Consider the following 15,835-nt stretch of genomic DNA (forward strand, 5'->3'; position numbering starts at 1 on the left):
AACGCTACCAGTATCGTTCGGTTCAGTTCCGAGGATTTGTTCAAGTTTCTCTGTCGGGGCTCAGAAACGATGGGAAACTACAGGTCCAGGGGACTGGGTCTGTCGCGATAAGACGATCCCCTCGCTCGCTCCGGCCATAAAAGGCAGGGGTTCTGGCTGGAGCGACGACGAATCGCATTCCAGTCCATCCTCGTCCGATTAAAAATCGCCGCCGTTTTCCCGCGTCGTTTGGTTACGCAATCGGAGCGCAACACGGTCGTCGGTCGTCCTCGCGCGGGTCTAGTCTCGATTTAATCGGAGCAGATACGCTGCAGGCCTGGAACACGTAACGCGAACGAACGCAAAGTCCGACAGGCATGCTCCTGCTCTCGCGGGCCGATCGTTCGAGCGAGCGGTGCACACGCGGGACTTGCGAAACCGTTCCTCGCCGACGCCGCTTGGTCGTGGTCGTGGTCGTGATCGTGATCGTGATCGTGATCGTGGTCGTAATCAAGAGTCAAAGTCAAGGTCGAGATCGAGGCGAGAGAAACACCTTATGCAACCGCTCCGCTCCGCTCGCTGTTGTTCGCGGACGCGGACGCGGACGCGGACTCGCAACGTTTCCTCGCAGAGAGAGAGAGAGAGGTGGGGGCTTTGCAGCATTGCAGAGTCTTGCAAAGCGGTGCGGCGCGGTGCGGCCAGACGGATCGTTGCAGCACCGGTGACCGGCTGCGTCGACCAGACAAGACAGGTATGAAAGAACTGTTACGTATTCCCGGAAAAACTAACTCCGCGCGGGAGACGCGTTCCGAGGAATGGCACGGCCGACGTTGTTCGCGCTACCAAATCACCCTCTCCTGTTTCTTCTGCATCCTCCTCCTCCTTCTGCTATTTCGAAGCTATGTTATAAATCATCGTCCGGCAATTTCAACTTATTCTAGCGACCATACGAACGTAAAGAAAAGCGATTACCGGTGAATTGTGGTAATTTCTGCGCCCTATTCTACAGCAGTTGTGTCGGGCGAATATGCAACCGAACTCGAACAGAAGGATCATTCGATTCGACCACTTAAAAGCACTCCGACTCTTTCGTAATCCTCGGAAAATTTATTGGTAGGTTTAATCCTTCGGTCGTTGGCGGGTCGGCACCATGCTGCGTGCACGAACAAAGCCGCGAAGCAGCTCTCGCCTCGAGGCATTGTCGGTCGAGGCGACTCGAAGGCAGCCACCAGAGATCACAATGCGGACGAAGGCTCGAAAGTGACGGAAACGCCCCGAACACGGACGCGGACTCAACCGAGAGTAGATGTAATTTTCGCCGTATCGAGAAAATCCCTAAAACCGCAGAGGCACTGCTAATCGGCTAAACACGCCTATTTTGACCTGCGATTGTTCCTCAGCCATATCTGATATTGGCAAGTCGCTAATAATTAAGTCGAACCCAGCCATGAAATGACTTTCATGGAGTAGAAGGTTAGGTAAGGTGTCCTCTCGGAACACGTGGAAACGTATTCCTATCGCAACTGGGATTATCCATTGGACCACTCTATATTGGGCCATCCGTGCTCCAGACCTACTCGGGCAATTGCCGTCTTGCTTCCGCGCTGATGCTTTGTAGATGTATTGAAAATTTCCTGCATCGCTGATCGTGTTCGTTGAAAGTCCAATGGCATATTTCGGGCTTGTTAAAGGACGATATCCTGTGTCCCCGTGTCACGGAAAGGGCGTGAGAATCGCCGATGGAACTCCCTCAACCTGTAATAATCGACAGGTATTTTAGAGAAAGGGGTGACAGCGGCAGGTAGCGTAAAGGAAAAAGGAAAAGAACCATGTCTCGTTGATTACGTAACGCACCCGAGTCATGGTACGTGTCCACGACGGTACGATATGATACGAGACGAGACGATACAGGAAGAGTGGCGAAGAAAGGAGAGAAGAGGACGGTAGACTAGACGAGGCAACGCGGACGTTCGTCGGAACGAAAGGGACGCGAGTGACGTGCAACGACCGGAACTGTCGCGCTGCCGGGAGTCGGAGAATGAGACGAAGGCACTGAACTTGAGAAGAAAGACGTCGACGATTCGCCGTCGGTCGTCGGTCGTCGGTCGTCGGTCGTCGCGGAACGTGTCGCCGTGAAAACTCGAAGAAGATTGCTTTCCGTGACTAACGACTGACCGGATTTTAGCGGCATCGCATGCGACTCACGATACGTGCAACGATCGCTATGATCACGATAATCATGGTCGCTCGCAGCGACAGGCCTGACTGACTGGCCACCCAACAAACCGGTGACCACCAATGGGGCATCGAGTTCAATGATAATGCAAAGATCGCCGAGTCGATCCTAAGAGCAACCCCGTGATGGCGATTAGCAGTCTTCCACATCCATAAAACCATCCCGTGCCTAGCATTCTTTCGTTCGCTCGAAACACTCGGCCGCGCCGCCATACCTTTCTTCTCGACAATGGGACAAATAAGGAAACAGCCGCGAGGAAAAGAAGGAGCAGACAGAACAGAAAGAGGAAGAATAGAGTTTGAGGAACAAAAGAAGCGAAGTCGGTTGTCTCGGTCTCTCCGGTTGATCATCCTGTGCCTCTAGCCGTGCCACGTTAACGGTATAACAACTTGCGACAGGACTACTCGGAAACTGTCCCGACTACATTCGTGAAGCAACGATGCACGAGTTCGAGCTCGCGTATACGAATTCCCTAGATCCGTGGCTTTTTGTCCGCTCGTCGCTCCGCTACGAATCCCATCGGTGAGCTCGGCGAACCTGTTCACCGGGTGAGAGTCAACCCGTCGCGCGTCGCCTCGCCTTGTCTTGTCTTGTCTTCCCTTGTCTCGGCTCGCTCCTATTCAGCCGCGACTCTGGGTTATTGGTCAACCGGACCGGATGTCCCTGTGCCGTACCGATCGCCGCAATTACTATAAATCTGAGACTCCTAAGATAGTTGGGTTCTAACGTGCGCCACGCCGATGCGATTTCCGGCCGCGCGAGTTCTGTTCGAGTTTCGTCGTTTCAGGGAAGCTAACGCGTGCACGCCCGAAGCGTAGCCGCGGCAACGCGTCTGTGCGTGCAGCTTGGTAACACGCAAACGCAAAGGCAAGGGTAAATGCAAACGCAACCGCGGCGACGAAGACGAGGAGACACGTCGTCGGGTCCCGTACACTTCCCGCGCCGCGGTAGCCTACCGGCTTCACCAATTAAGGGCCTCTTCCGTCGAGGCCTCTTCACGGTGAATGTGTTGCTTTCGCATGAGCGCGAGCGTAAGCGATGCTCCTCTGCTCCGCTGCTCGCTGGGAGCCAGAGCCCCCTCGTAACAACGTAATTTTCCGTAGCCGAGTGCTCTTCGACAACCGTGTCATATCTCCCTGCCTTTTCTCCTCCTTCTCGCTACTTGTTTTCTTACCATTCTGCGACCACGTCCTGTGCTCCGATAGGCGGGGTTTCCGATAAAAACCACCCACCAATCGTGTCGTTCCAGAGCCTATTTTACAGTCTCTGCTACCAAAGACCTACGGTTCAACCCCTTAACCGACAACTGTGCATCCTCCGAAACAACAAAGTGCTTCTTGTCGCGTGAATCAAGAATAAAACAGTCGACTTTGAGCCATGAAAATATGACTTTATCCTCGAGCTCGATAACGACATCGAGATCGAGATCGAGATCGAGTCCGATCCCGAGACTGGGCGTGTACGCGTTGGAAACGATCGGACCGAGGGAGCCGAGCGGGCGAGCGGGTGAGCGTGTAAGCGCGCGAACTCGCTACAGTGAGAACCGGAGCGTTATCGGAGAAGGTCGGAGTTATCGCTTGTTACGGCTTCGCAGGGGAACGCCGTAACCTCGAGATCCGCGAAGGCGAGGCCAATGAATGCCCGACGCCGAAGAACGGGAAGGAAGGTGAGGCACGATCACGGCTCTGACCTCAACAACTCGCGAAACAGAAAAAACACCGGGAACGGAGAAAGACGGCAAGCCGGTGAAAGAGGGAGAGGAAGCGAGAGGCAAACGGGGAGAGAGGGAAAGAGATAAAGCGAGAAAGCTCCGGGTGGGAAAAGGAGAAGGGCCGAGGATTCAGTGGCGCATATCGCGCCAGGACTCGCCGGTTACGTTTCTCCGGTTTGCCTTTTTCTGGCGACTTTGTCAGGGATACATGCGGCCGCCCGCGCATGCAAATTTCTGGGAACCTGATACTTTCCCGAGGGGCGACTTTGAAAGGTAGAAATGATTTGCGCCGCGACGCCAATGAATCTCCGCTAACGTTCCCAGCTGTCCGGCATTTGTCACGCGCACCAAACCAACCGAGCCAAGCGCAATAACCACGAACGTGATTTTCTCCTGGAAATTATTTGCCGGACCTCTCCATCGATCGTTGCCGTGCCATGGGAACCGGAAGCGCCGACGTAGCTGAAGAATTCGATTTCGGCGATCGAAAGGAAACCAACCGGCTAGCTCGTCCGATCGTTGCCGGCTGATTCTACTTACGGCCTCTGCCGCGGTAGCTGGCTGGCTACCGGAGATCGTTCAATCGGGCGCTTCGATCGACTGCAAAATGATTAAAGGTGCAATCCTTGATCTGAAATAATGCCTAAACTGAACTGCTTCGTAGTTGTGAAACTTTTGGGGCGACGACGCGACTGCAAACGCAATAATTCAATGGCTGAAGCAATTTGCGATTCGATTCGCACCACGTCCCGATTCGTTTCGAATAAAATGGCCGACCAAGGTGGCGAGGAATGATGGATTCGGGTTGAAGCGAGCTCGGCGCAGCGCGTTTATCAAAAGGCTGCGCTCGGCTTTGAAACGGGGCAGGCTCGCGGCAAAAGGACGCAGAGCGGTTATAGGACGGGCAGGAGACAGAGACGGGTACAGAGGCGGCCGGGCCGGTAGCGAGCGTAATGGAGGTGCGTGCACAGGTACGGGCGCGAGGTATGCGCCTCTGAGAATACGGCGATGTGCCGCTTACATTAAATAAATTACAGTGGCCGCGGACCGGTAACACGGGAACGCTGTTACCTGCTCTCCTCCGCTCGAACACGCAAGCAGAACCCTTCTCCGGTTGCCACGAACCCTGGAGTTGCAACACTCACCTCTCCTCACCTCTCCTCTCTTCTCCTCTCCTCTCCTCTCCTCTCCTCCCCGCTTCTCGCCCTGGTCTCTGTTCTCGCCTCGTCTCTCGCTTCCACGGAGGAAGTGCCTCTAATGGTCTCTTCCCATGACCGTGAGCCTCCACCTTCTCCTTTCCGTCTTCGAAACGATTTTCCTGTCTCCGGAAAAATGATTACCGTTCCTACGCTGACTCGCATTGTTCCTTCTGTCTTTCCCCCTGTTCCCTTCTTTTCAGCGGAAAAAAACGTATACTCGAATAACGCGTTGCCTGCCGACGACGACAACCTCCGTGGGGAATCAGAAATAACCAGTTCAAGTTTCAGCGAGATACATTCGTTGAAAATACTCGAACAACCTTATTGCACAATCCAGTGGTCGATCAGAAAATCTGGAGGTAGGTGGAAATGTAAAGTCGACCGGAAGCGAAGCATCTGGTGACCCGTTTTCTAGGATCGATCGAGCTATCGGGCCCTATCGGGGTCTCTCGGTAGCCAGCATGAAACGATCAGCTAGGAAGTCGCCTAGAAGTGGGTACCAGCATGATAGCGCACGTTCGTCCGCCTCTGCCACCTTACCGTTGCTCTCGATCGTAAAAGTCGTCTTCTCTCGATCATTTTTTCGCGAGCTTCCTTTTTGCCGTCGGAGCCCGCTTCCCTCGCAACGGTTCTCGCGGTGCTTCGTAGTCGGTCTTTCGAGCCGCGATCCCCAGCTGCCATCGTCCAGAATTTACAACGTGTTCCCGGACTGCGTTTTATTTGCGCCTCGTCTTCGTGGAACGGGAAACTATGCGGGCTCGCGTCTCGGTTCCGACACGCTCCGAGAACCGTAAACCTCTTCTTCCATCCTTTCCATTTCCATTCTTTCTACTGAAATTCTTAACATGGAGCCCGGCTCGCAGGATCGTCGAGAGTTGAGAGGACCACGATTTCTCGGCGGAAGGAAACCGTAACGCGCGCAACGACGATAAAAATGAAAGGAGGTTTGCACAGAGGCTTGCTCCGACATCTTACGAAAGTCCGATCGAAATCGGAACAACTGGTTTCACTCTCGTGCAAGCGTGGCGTCGAGCGCGCGAGAAACGGTTCTTCGAGGTGTCGATCCGCGCGCAGCAACCAGTAACGAGGAACAAGAGATGCAGAAGACGAACCTGCAGGCGAAACGCTTCGTTCGAGCCGTCGAAGAGGAGAAGCGGCAAGTAGTGGACCCAGACTCGGAGCAACCGCACACCCGGGCGTCTTCCTCGTGTGTACACGCGCGCGAACGTGCATGAAGCGTGCGTGACAGAAGGGAACAGGCCGAGAAAAAGAGAGGGATGAGGAAAAGAGAGAGAGAGAGAGAGAGGAAGCGGGGAGTAGCGGCAGAAACGCGCTCAGAACCCTAACCTGACGCAAGTTGACCTCCGCACCTGGATTTGCGATCGCGTTCGGTGTCGGGTATTTAACGGAACCCGCAAAGAAAGTAAAGTAGAAGGCTGGGGGGCCACCTGCGCACAGCTGGTGTTTGCCTCGCGTCGAGAAAAACACCGAGCCTCGACGAGTTCGAGTTCGAGTTCGAGTTCGAGGTCCGTCGTATGGCACGCGACGGAATTGGTTTACAAGAAGGAAACAATCTCCATCCGTTTGCCGCGGTTATAATCGAGCAACGGGCCCTGACCCCTTGCCAACAACTGTGAAAACTCATCTCGCTAACCCTTGCCGAGCCGGTTCCGAGTCTCTCCTCACCCACATCCATGGTCCAGCTAGCAAACTTCGCGGATATTCGTCAGCTGTTGTGTCCAAGATGAATCAATCATCGTACAATCTTTTGAACTCGCATTCCCGTTTCCTTCGCAGCGGATGGAGTGCCGCGTCAAAAATGGAAACGACGCTTACCGTGACTCATTATGGAATAACTCGTAAGCGATCCGATTCGATGGCAGATAAACGAGCGTTTTATCCGATACATCGAACCTGAGCGCGCGTTCCTCGCGATACTCGTGGACGTTTATCATCGTTCCAGGAAGCAGTGTTTCCTCGGCTCTCGACACGCACGAAATGGATATTTGCTAAGTCTGACGTAACCTCTCGATTCGATCGTTCGGGTTGCCGATCTTCGATTGCGTAAATCACTCGCTCGAGTTGTCGTCCCCTCGCTGGAAGCGTCGCGACGATCGAGAGTCAAAACTGAATCGGTCCAGTAATCGATAAGTTGGATTATTAGCTTCGGGAATGTCTGGCGAGATAAACGTTCACAGAAAGAAGGAGAAAGAGGGAGGGAGAGAGCGAAAGAGGGCAAACTTCTATCTGCTTCCACCTTCTAAGCAGTCCTTGAAAACACGAATTTGCATAACGATTCGCGGTGAACCGATCGGTTATAAATACACTACTTATGCGAGCACACGCTTTCATAGATAACATTCCAACGAGTTGACATCGAATTCCATTTCATTCGCGAATGATTTCTTCCAAAAACGTCCGTATTTCTCGACCGACGAAGGCGTTGCTCGCACAAAAACAAAAGTCGAATGAATTTGAATCGATCGTGATCGCGTTTCTGTTCGAAGTAAGTAGAAACGGCGAGCAACGAACAGACACAACGCGGCAAAATTCAACAGTGCGAGCATATTCCGCGCTCGTGAAAACCGACCTGGCAGAAATGCGGTGTCTTGCTAGCCCCGCGAACCAAAGAGCCTCGAACGTCACGGACAACGACCTCCAAGATTCTCAAAACTCGAGGCTTTCCTCAACGTTATCTCCCCGATCTTCTAGTCTTTTTTCGAGTCAAGAAAAAAGAAGAGGAAGAAAGAGAAAGAGAGAGAGAGAGAAAGAGGGGGAAAAAGATATCACGGGGAGAAATCCACAATAAAGGGTCCCTTCCACCTTTAACCTGATCACGGGGAAAATGAGTCGACTCGTCTCTTTTTTTCCCACCTTTCGTTTCAGTCCCAAAAAGTTTATCGCTCTGATTCCAACACGATAGTCGGAAATTCCTCGCTGCTTTAACCCTTAGATTGGTAACTTGGGTCGTGGTCGGCGTCGGCTCGCAATCGGACGTATATCGAGGCATTAACGTGCTCGGCGAAAAGTTCCGGCCGACTCGAGAAACTTGTGGAATGCTCCGGTCCCGGCGAACCCGACTGGTTCCGTGACCCGGAAAATCAGCGAACCTCGTAAGTTGCCTCTTCGACCGGGAGACATTTGCGTTTCCGGTTCTGGCCGAGAACGCCGCGCGCCGCACGCAGCACGCCGCTACCTTCGCTGCGAAGGCTGCTGGAATTCAGTGGCAGAAACACAAGGGCAAGTCGAGAGAGAGAGAGAGAGAGAGAGAGAGAGAAGCGGCGAGATCGAGAAAGAGAGGCGGCGGGACGAGTAAAGGAGAGAGGGATCGGAGAGCGAGGAGAGAGGGCAGGAGAGAGGAAGGCCAGCGAAGGCGGAGGAATAAGGGGAATAAAGAAGCAAGAGGCAGCGTGGACTCTGGGTTTCGCCAAGAAGAGCTAACGGTAAATCCGCGGCCGCTGGCGTCCGATGAACCCACTCTCAGCCTCGCACGGCCCGTGTAGCCTGCTCAACACGCATTCTTACCTTATGTCCGTTTCATGCGCCTTCTGCTGCCTCCTGCCGCATATCCTTAAACCTTCTGCCTCCTGCTGTTGTCAACGCAAGGCGTACCTGCATATGTCTCTCGAGAGACTAAACCACGAATCATCGACGTTAGCACTGAAATTAGCAGCAACATCGCCAGTGACAGCAACGATGACAACAACAAAGCAGACATCTTGGACAGTCAACGAGTTAAGCAATCCGCCGAGATTTACACTGCTTCCCATTGGTCGACGATAGCATCACGTTGCCAAGCAAACAGCGATGGTGATGCGACGCTATAGAGGTAAAGCTTCGTGCGAAATGCTAATTGGAAATCTAGTATGCTCGACGCTCCGACCACCGGAAGACTATTGATAAACTTCTCGATCGGCATGATACGTCGGAAAGAAGATCGACCAGTTTTTCGCCTGATAAACCAGGATCTATTGCATCGCGTTGTTCGAAGTAACTCATAAACGCGCTCCATTCGAAGATTCATCGAACCAGTCTTCTTCTTTCGAGGAGTATCGACTGCTGGAAAACATTTCTATAAAGTTGCGTGCTCGTTGGCCTCGTGAGTCACTCTTCCTGGCGAGGACTACTCGACATCCTCGTGGGGCTGAGAGCGAGGCCCGTAAGCGGGGCCCGAGGAAGCACTGTGGACTCGGCCAGGTTGCGTCATCGCCCCACCACAGCTCCCAGAGAAGGAAAGGGTTAGTATCCGGAAATTGGGTCGTTCGAGTTTGGTTTGTTGGACTTTAATCGCGCCACACTACAACATTTTCTGACATCACCGCCGGATCATGTTCGCAGCAACTCGTTGCTTCTGTCGCGCAACTTATGTTGCAAATCAAGATTGACTCGAAACCGACGCGAAACGATTAGAGAGAACGCGGCATCGTTTCATCCGTTCTAATCACCGGATTGCGTATCTCTGGCAGAACTTGTGCAAGCATGTAATCCGTAAAAAAATGTATGCTTTTCCATAGCCTTTATCGACAATGATCTTGTAGCGGGCGCGACAAACGTTTATTAAATGATTCGAGATCATTTTTTTCAATTTTTGCGCGCAGAGCGTGTCGTTCGAACGAACACGGGCTGGCGCGTTAATCGCAGCTACGATTTATGTCCCTTCCGACCGACACGCGGAGAAATTACGTCTTTAAAAGCGAAAGGGTAGGGAGCAAGGGCCGTGAAATTTGCTCTTCCGGTCCCAATATTGTAATTCCGTGGAACCGATTGCGATCTACCCGAATAAAGAATGAAGCCTACTTGCGAAACTGCGGACGCGACCTTGAAGTTTCGCGCCGCTCCAGAACTCGGACAATCAAAAAACATGAAGGAAGAAGCTTCTCGTCAGTTGGCAGGAAATATTTTCTTCCATACGCCTGTTACGGTTAGACGGCAGCGTTATCGAGAGATCGATGCGACATCGACCATTCGAATCGCGCTGCGACGACGTCGACGCCGACGCCGACGCCGACGCCGACGCCGACGCCGCGAGAGAGACTCGAGTGCGGGTTCTAGCGGGTGATAGAGGAATAGTCGATGCGGGTCACACGCACTCGTTGGCCGAGGTGAAAAGTGAATAACCCGGAGGGAGATTCTGGTTTGCTCGGTCTGCTCGTTTTGGCCGCTTTGCTCGCTTGTGCTCGCTATGCTCGCAGCCGGCCAGGTGAAATGGAAAACGGCGGACTCTCTCATCTGCGAGTCGTATCGTTTACGTAGCTAGCCGTTAATTTCTCGCCGGCCAGACGGTGTCCGGTTACTCGCTTCTCAGTTCCGATTTATTCCGCGAGACATGTTCGCTCGATTACGTTTCCACGAGCGGCTTCTCGTCGTCGCTGTCCAGTCGAATGCGCCTTTCATGCTCCAAACAAATATTCGACTTGCATTGCGTTCCGTGGAGTTTGCGAAAACTTGGAGGTTTCGTGTGGCCGGGCGCGTTCGCAAGCGCCACGAATCCATAAAATCGGCGAGTCCCTGTAGCGCGTGACGCAACCGGTTCAGGGAGCGAACGAGATCTGCTGCTCGATGTTTCATAAACGGCAGACGGCTTGGCCAATACCGGGTCGATACCAAATAAATTCGCAGCCCAGGTATTGTAACACCGGCCAGTAAACACTGGAATAAGCCTTGGCACAGATACAATTCGGTGCTATATGCCACACGCAGAATCGGGGAGCCGTGCTATCGAGTATGCGAGCGGAGAACGAAACGATTCGATGTTGCGTAAGGAATGCGAGAGTCTGACGCCTCGATTATTCGTCTGGATCTAGACGAGACGAATCGATTCCCTATTCACCCGTTCGGCAGCCGTGGCAAACAACCTATTCTTCTTCCAATCGACGCCCTCCAACAACACGACAATTTCAAATGACCATTCGCGAGGTCGCATTCTATTAAAAGTACCGACGACCCTCCGTTTTATTCTATCTTTCATCGCGTGATTCCACGATCGATTCGATGGATGGACACTAAACGAAATTATTCCACTCAGGATGAAACACGAGCAAAATGATTGGCAAAAACGAGCGCGAGCTCGTTGTCGCATGAGAAGTCGAGGCATCCTCTTTTCTCATTGTCAGGAGAACAAGGATGCGAGGTGGAGAGAGGAAGCGCGAAAGGACATCGAGAAAGAGTAGAGGAGAGGAAGAAGAGGAAAGGGAGGACGAGAGAAAGGACAAAACATAGTGGAGGCAGAATACAGTTATCTCGTGGTCGCGTCGACGCGACACGACGCGGTGCGCGTCGCGGCGACTTGTTGCGGCGGTCACGTCGCTTGCTCTTCTTTTCCTCTTTCCTCCTATTATAACGAGTCTCTCTTGCTTGCTTGTTTGCCTCTATGCTCGCTTGCAAGCTGTTTACTAACACTATTATTATTAATATTGTTTGTTAATTAATGGATTCGAATCCGTGACTGATAAAAAATTGATTAGCGACAGTACAACTATTGTAAATAGTCATAAGTCGTAGTGGACAGAAGATGAGGTGATCTCGCGAAGATGCTTCTGTGAAAAGTATTACACGATCAGTAAAAGTCGCGTCATGGTTTAAAGACCGGTCGAACGACGGATCGGATTGCATTGAATCGTCGCTCGCACTTTCTTCGGAGCCCTTTGGTGTCGATTCGGCGACAATGGTCGAATCGTCCCACATGTAGCCGTGCAACTCCACACAATCGGTATATGTATACCGCAAGCTCCAGAGACACGACTTCGCTCGGTTCACTTTTGCTGGTTAACGGTAAGTCCGTCAAGAGTCAGTGAGTCAACGAGTGAACGAGTGTACGGTCCCCACGCACTCGACCGATCGCTCGAGAATCGATCTTCTTACGAGCATGCATGCTCGCCAACCGATACTTGTCTTTCCCTTCCGTCCCAGCCGACCCCCCCCTCTCTCTCTCTCTCTCTCTCTCTCTCTCTCTCTTGCAATCTCCTTTTTTCCTTTTTCCTCTGATTCTGCGAGGCAGATCTACACCACGCCAAGAGTTCCTTCGATCCTTATCTCTCTTCCAGTCCACGTACACTTCCCCGATGACGCAGTTCTTACGTCTGCGTGACCGAGCTCGCTCTCTTGGTTGCCTTTATTTCACCGAAGCCCTTCCTTTACTGAAAGAATTCGTACAGGCTCTGCCAGATACCCGATCCGACGTCCAAGATAGCAGGAAAAAGCAACAAAAAATTTCAATCTCAGAGGGTTGCCTCGCACGCAATAGAAAGGTAGCTAAAAATAATCTTTCGGAAGCTAGACATTTCCCCCGCTGGCCGAGGCTAATTAGACGAGATAGATAGTAGAGCAGGTGAACTCAAAAATAGAAAAATCAGAAAAAAAGGGAAAGAATTCATTCGACCAGGCCCGGGACCGGACCCCATGGGCGCAACGGAGTACCTGGCCGAAGAAAAAACTGGCCTTGAAACCTTTGATTTCCGGGTTATAAACCGCCTGGCTGTTCTGTTCCTGGATGGTCCAGCCAACATATGTTCCGTCCAGATGGGTGATCGCACTCTCTTTGAACGTATCTTTTAACTCACGGTTCGACGACGAGATCCTCGCGTCTGTTGCTTCGAAATTTCCACGGGCAGCTAAGAAAATTGCTTCGACGCCGACGCGTCGGCATTCCCGACCAGTTTCTTTTTTTTGCATCGTTTGCCAAGCTCCCCCATATAATAAATGAATGATAATAACAGTGATTCGATCTGATGATATCGCAACGTTTTTTCTCGCCTTGGAACTTTTCCGATTAACCAGCAGGGCATAATCGATGGAAGCCTGTCGAATAGACCGTCGTTGCAACCGGTATGCAAAATCGCTGGGAAATGTCATCGTCTCGACGTTCCCAGTGTCCCATCGCCTAATGAATATCGAAGATCGAGAAATGCTGGGGACTAACGCATCGTCGCATAAACGGTCATGAGGTTACGGAGGAGTTCGGGACGTGTCAACGACGCGGTCGACTAGTAATTAACGTACGAAAATTAGGGTTCATCTTCGACAACAAGATCTCTTACTCTCTGGAAGTCCTTGTGATCGGTTAAATAGAGAACCGCAGAATTTTCGAACGCGAACGATGCAACGAGCAGACTCGACGTTGGTAGAAGACGAGTACCGCGAAGAGGAGAGAAGAGAGGAGAGTACCGAATGGTTCGCGGCGAGGCGTGTCGATTACCGTAGGCAAATCGCGTGACAGAGCGACGCCATTCAGGAGAACCGGCGCGGAGCCGAGCGGAGCGGAGCGGCGGACCTTGACAGTGTCGGGGACTCGTTGACGGTACCCGCGATGTCAGTGAACCGGTCTCCGCAGGACGACCAACGAGCGGCAACTATCAAGGATACACACATTCTGTACCGGTATCGCAACATCACCCTCTCTGCCTCTCTCTCTCTCTCTCTCTCTCTCTCGCTCTCTCTCCTCTCTCTCTCCCTCCCCCTCTCTCTATTTTTATTCAAGGCCTACTGTCGCTCCTGTCTCGATTTTACTCCATTCCATTTTGCGGTTCCACTTGTTACGTCAACCAAACGGCCTGCCACCGATTCGACGTTAGACAGCGAAAAGAATCAACGACCAAGGATTCAGCCTCGCTGAGGTATTTGCTCGAGAATTTTGAATTAAGTTGCAAAAACGCGTAATACACTAGATGCATCAACGACGACATTATTTTACCTGCTATTACGATCACATAGTCGACGAAGCACGTTCGATCGACAGCCCAAGGGGAATAGGGTGTGTAGCAGTTCGAAATTGCCGAGACCATTAGCAGGGTGGAATTGTGCTATCTGTTCCGGGGGAGCACTTGTAATTACGTTTTCGTAGTAAAACACGCGCGTCGCAATTTACCGCCTAATAGGACAAATGACAGCGCCGGCCAGACCAGCATCTACGGTGCATTAACCGCTAATTATTATGCCGTCGCGTCAGCCGTCTCATATCCGCAATAAGTATTCGCGGTTGATTGCATCCCAGCGAAAATACGTGACGACCAGTTTTCGTTCGACCACAGAATGCGCGAATGGTCTCGGCTTGCGATAAATAATTCCGTGTTAATGGTATACTTTCTCGACAAATCGAAGAATCTCGATAACGATTTTACGCTCCATTTCAACTCACGAATCAATCGTGCCTTATCTCGATTACAATGGGTCAACGCAATATTTCTTCTTTCGACCGGGAATCGTTGAAGAAAAGGTCGGCAACCTTCGTATAAATTTTGAAGCGGCGGGACGTAGCGGGAGAGACGACAGTCGAGAAATATTAGCTAATTGGCCAGTCAGACAGGGTAAATTGTCTCTTCCTGATTCGGCGGTTCATTGTCTGCAAGATGGTCCCAAGATGGTCGTTGCAACCCCTTGCAAACGCGGCCGTCGTTAAAGACACGATAATCGACTTAATCCTTTGCCTCGTTTACCGTCAACTGGAAAAGTCTGGCTGTTTCACTTTTCTAAGACGCCATAAACCCTTTCGCTCGCACGGGAACGAAAGTTTATGACACGCCTTCTTCCTCTCGTAGATAGAAAAAAAAGGCGCCCTGTGTCGCGAGATGCGATCCGGCATCGAAATCCTGGAACCCAAACGTTAATTTATTCAAAGAAATTGATCGAAGACGAGTAAACTGATCTAAACCGTGATCAAGTGTCTATTAACTACACGAATCCACACCGTGCACTCCCCCGCGAGAAATATTTATGAACGATATTACGGACCAGCGAGCCAAAGGTTTTTCAGATGTTTACGGAAAATATTGACCGTTTTTGGAATTCCTTCTAATCCTCGGTCTTCGTGACAAAAAAAAATAAGGAAAAGGTACCGAACAGGGGGTAGGGTCGTGGATCTGAAAGGGTAATCCGGAGACTCTTCGGCTCAACCCTTCGAACACGTCGTAAACCGGACAAAAATAAAAATTGCCGACTCGAACTAATCCTCAGGGCAGCACGCAGAGTCAACTTTTTTCCTCCGGGCTACTTTCGCCTTGTGGTTCCAGCCTGGTATCGCTGGTCGACGCTTTTTCCGATAGTTTTTCTGCCGATTAGATTAAAGCTTCTTACGAAGGACAGGTTTTTTCGCGACCCGGAAACCAAAAGTTAAATATCGAATGAGCGGAGTCACATTTTTTCTCTGTTGCGAGAGATCCTGAGGTTTTCAAAGAGACGCTCGACGTAATAAAAGGAAACAATAAGAAAAATCGATATGGTCAAGTAAGAGAAAGAGCAACCGGTTAACTGAAAGGTTAATGAAACATAGCCAAAGGTGTACTTAACCTGTCCGGCCCATGCGACGCGACGTCGACGGACCGAATTAATGGCGAAAGCGAAGCCAAAAATTTGGTCACTTTTTCGCGTGGTTGGTACGCTATCGCGGAGAGGATCGCGCCTGTGCGGTCGTTCAAGTCTCCAAAATTGGTTACTCGTACACCGGAATGGATTCTGTATTCGCGATAACGAGTTGCCGACTGTGGCAGGAATAATTGCCAACTAGGACGTGACCCATTTCGGTTTGTTGTTAATGAGCTAGACTAAACAATTAACGGGGCGTGGATCACGGATCCATGTAATAATCGTTTGCTTTCTGCTCCTTCGCGGAGCAGATCCTATCGACGCTCGTTACCTTCGTCAACCACTAATTCCGCTTCCGCCAAACACCGATTTCGTCGGGCTCCCTCGACTCATTTCGAAATTTCAGCAAAAACC

The 15,835-nt window shown here is 51.6% G+C and overlaps 1 protein-coding gene across 13 annotated transcripts in view; it reads left to right on the plus strand.

The window, feature by feature from the left end:
* Nucleotides 1-242: 242 nt before the first annotated feature.
* Nucleotides 243-15,835, plus strand: part of Ppan (Brix domain-containing protein peter pan) — a 47,352-nt gene continuing 31,759 nt past the window's right edge. For 10 of the 13 annotated variants that reach the window (XM_078194933.1, XM_078194923.1, XM_078194925.1 and 7 more), the window contains exon 1: nt 243-730. The gene's annotated coding sequence lies outside the window, so the exon portion shown is untranslated. Of the gene's footprint in view, nt 731-9,293; nt 9,364-15,835 lie in introns of those variants that run through there. The other 3 variants (XM_078194939.1, XM_078194937.1, XM_078194927.1) reach the window with 3 other exon arrangements.

This window comes from Augochlora pura, chromosome 11 (genome assembly GCF_028453695.1).
Source record: "Augochlora pura isolate Apur16 chromosome 11, APUR_v2.2.1, whole genome shotgun sequence".
NCBI classification, from domain to species: Eukaryota; Metazoa; Arthropoda; class Insecta; order Hymenoptera; family Halictidae; genus Augochlora; species Augochlora pura.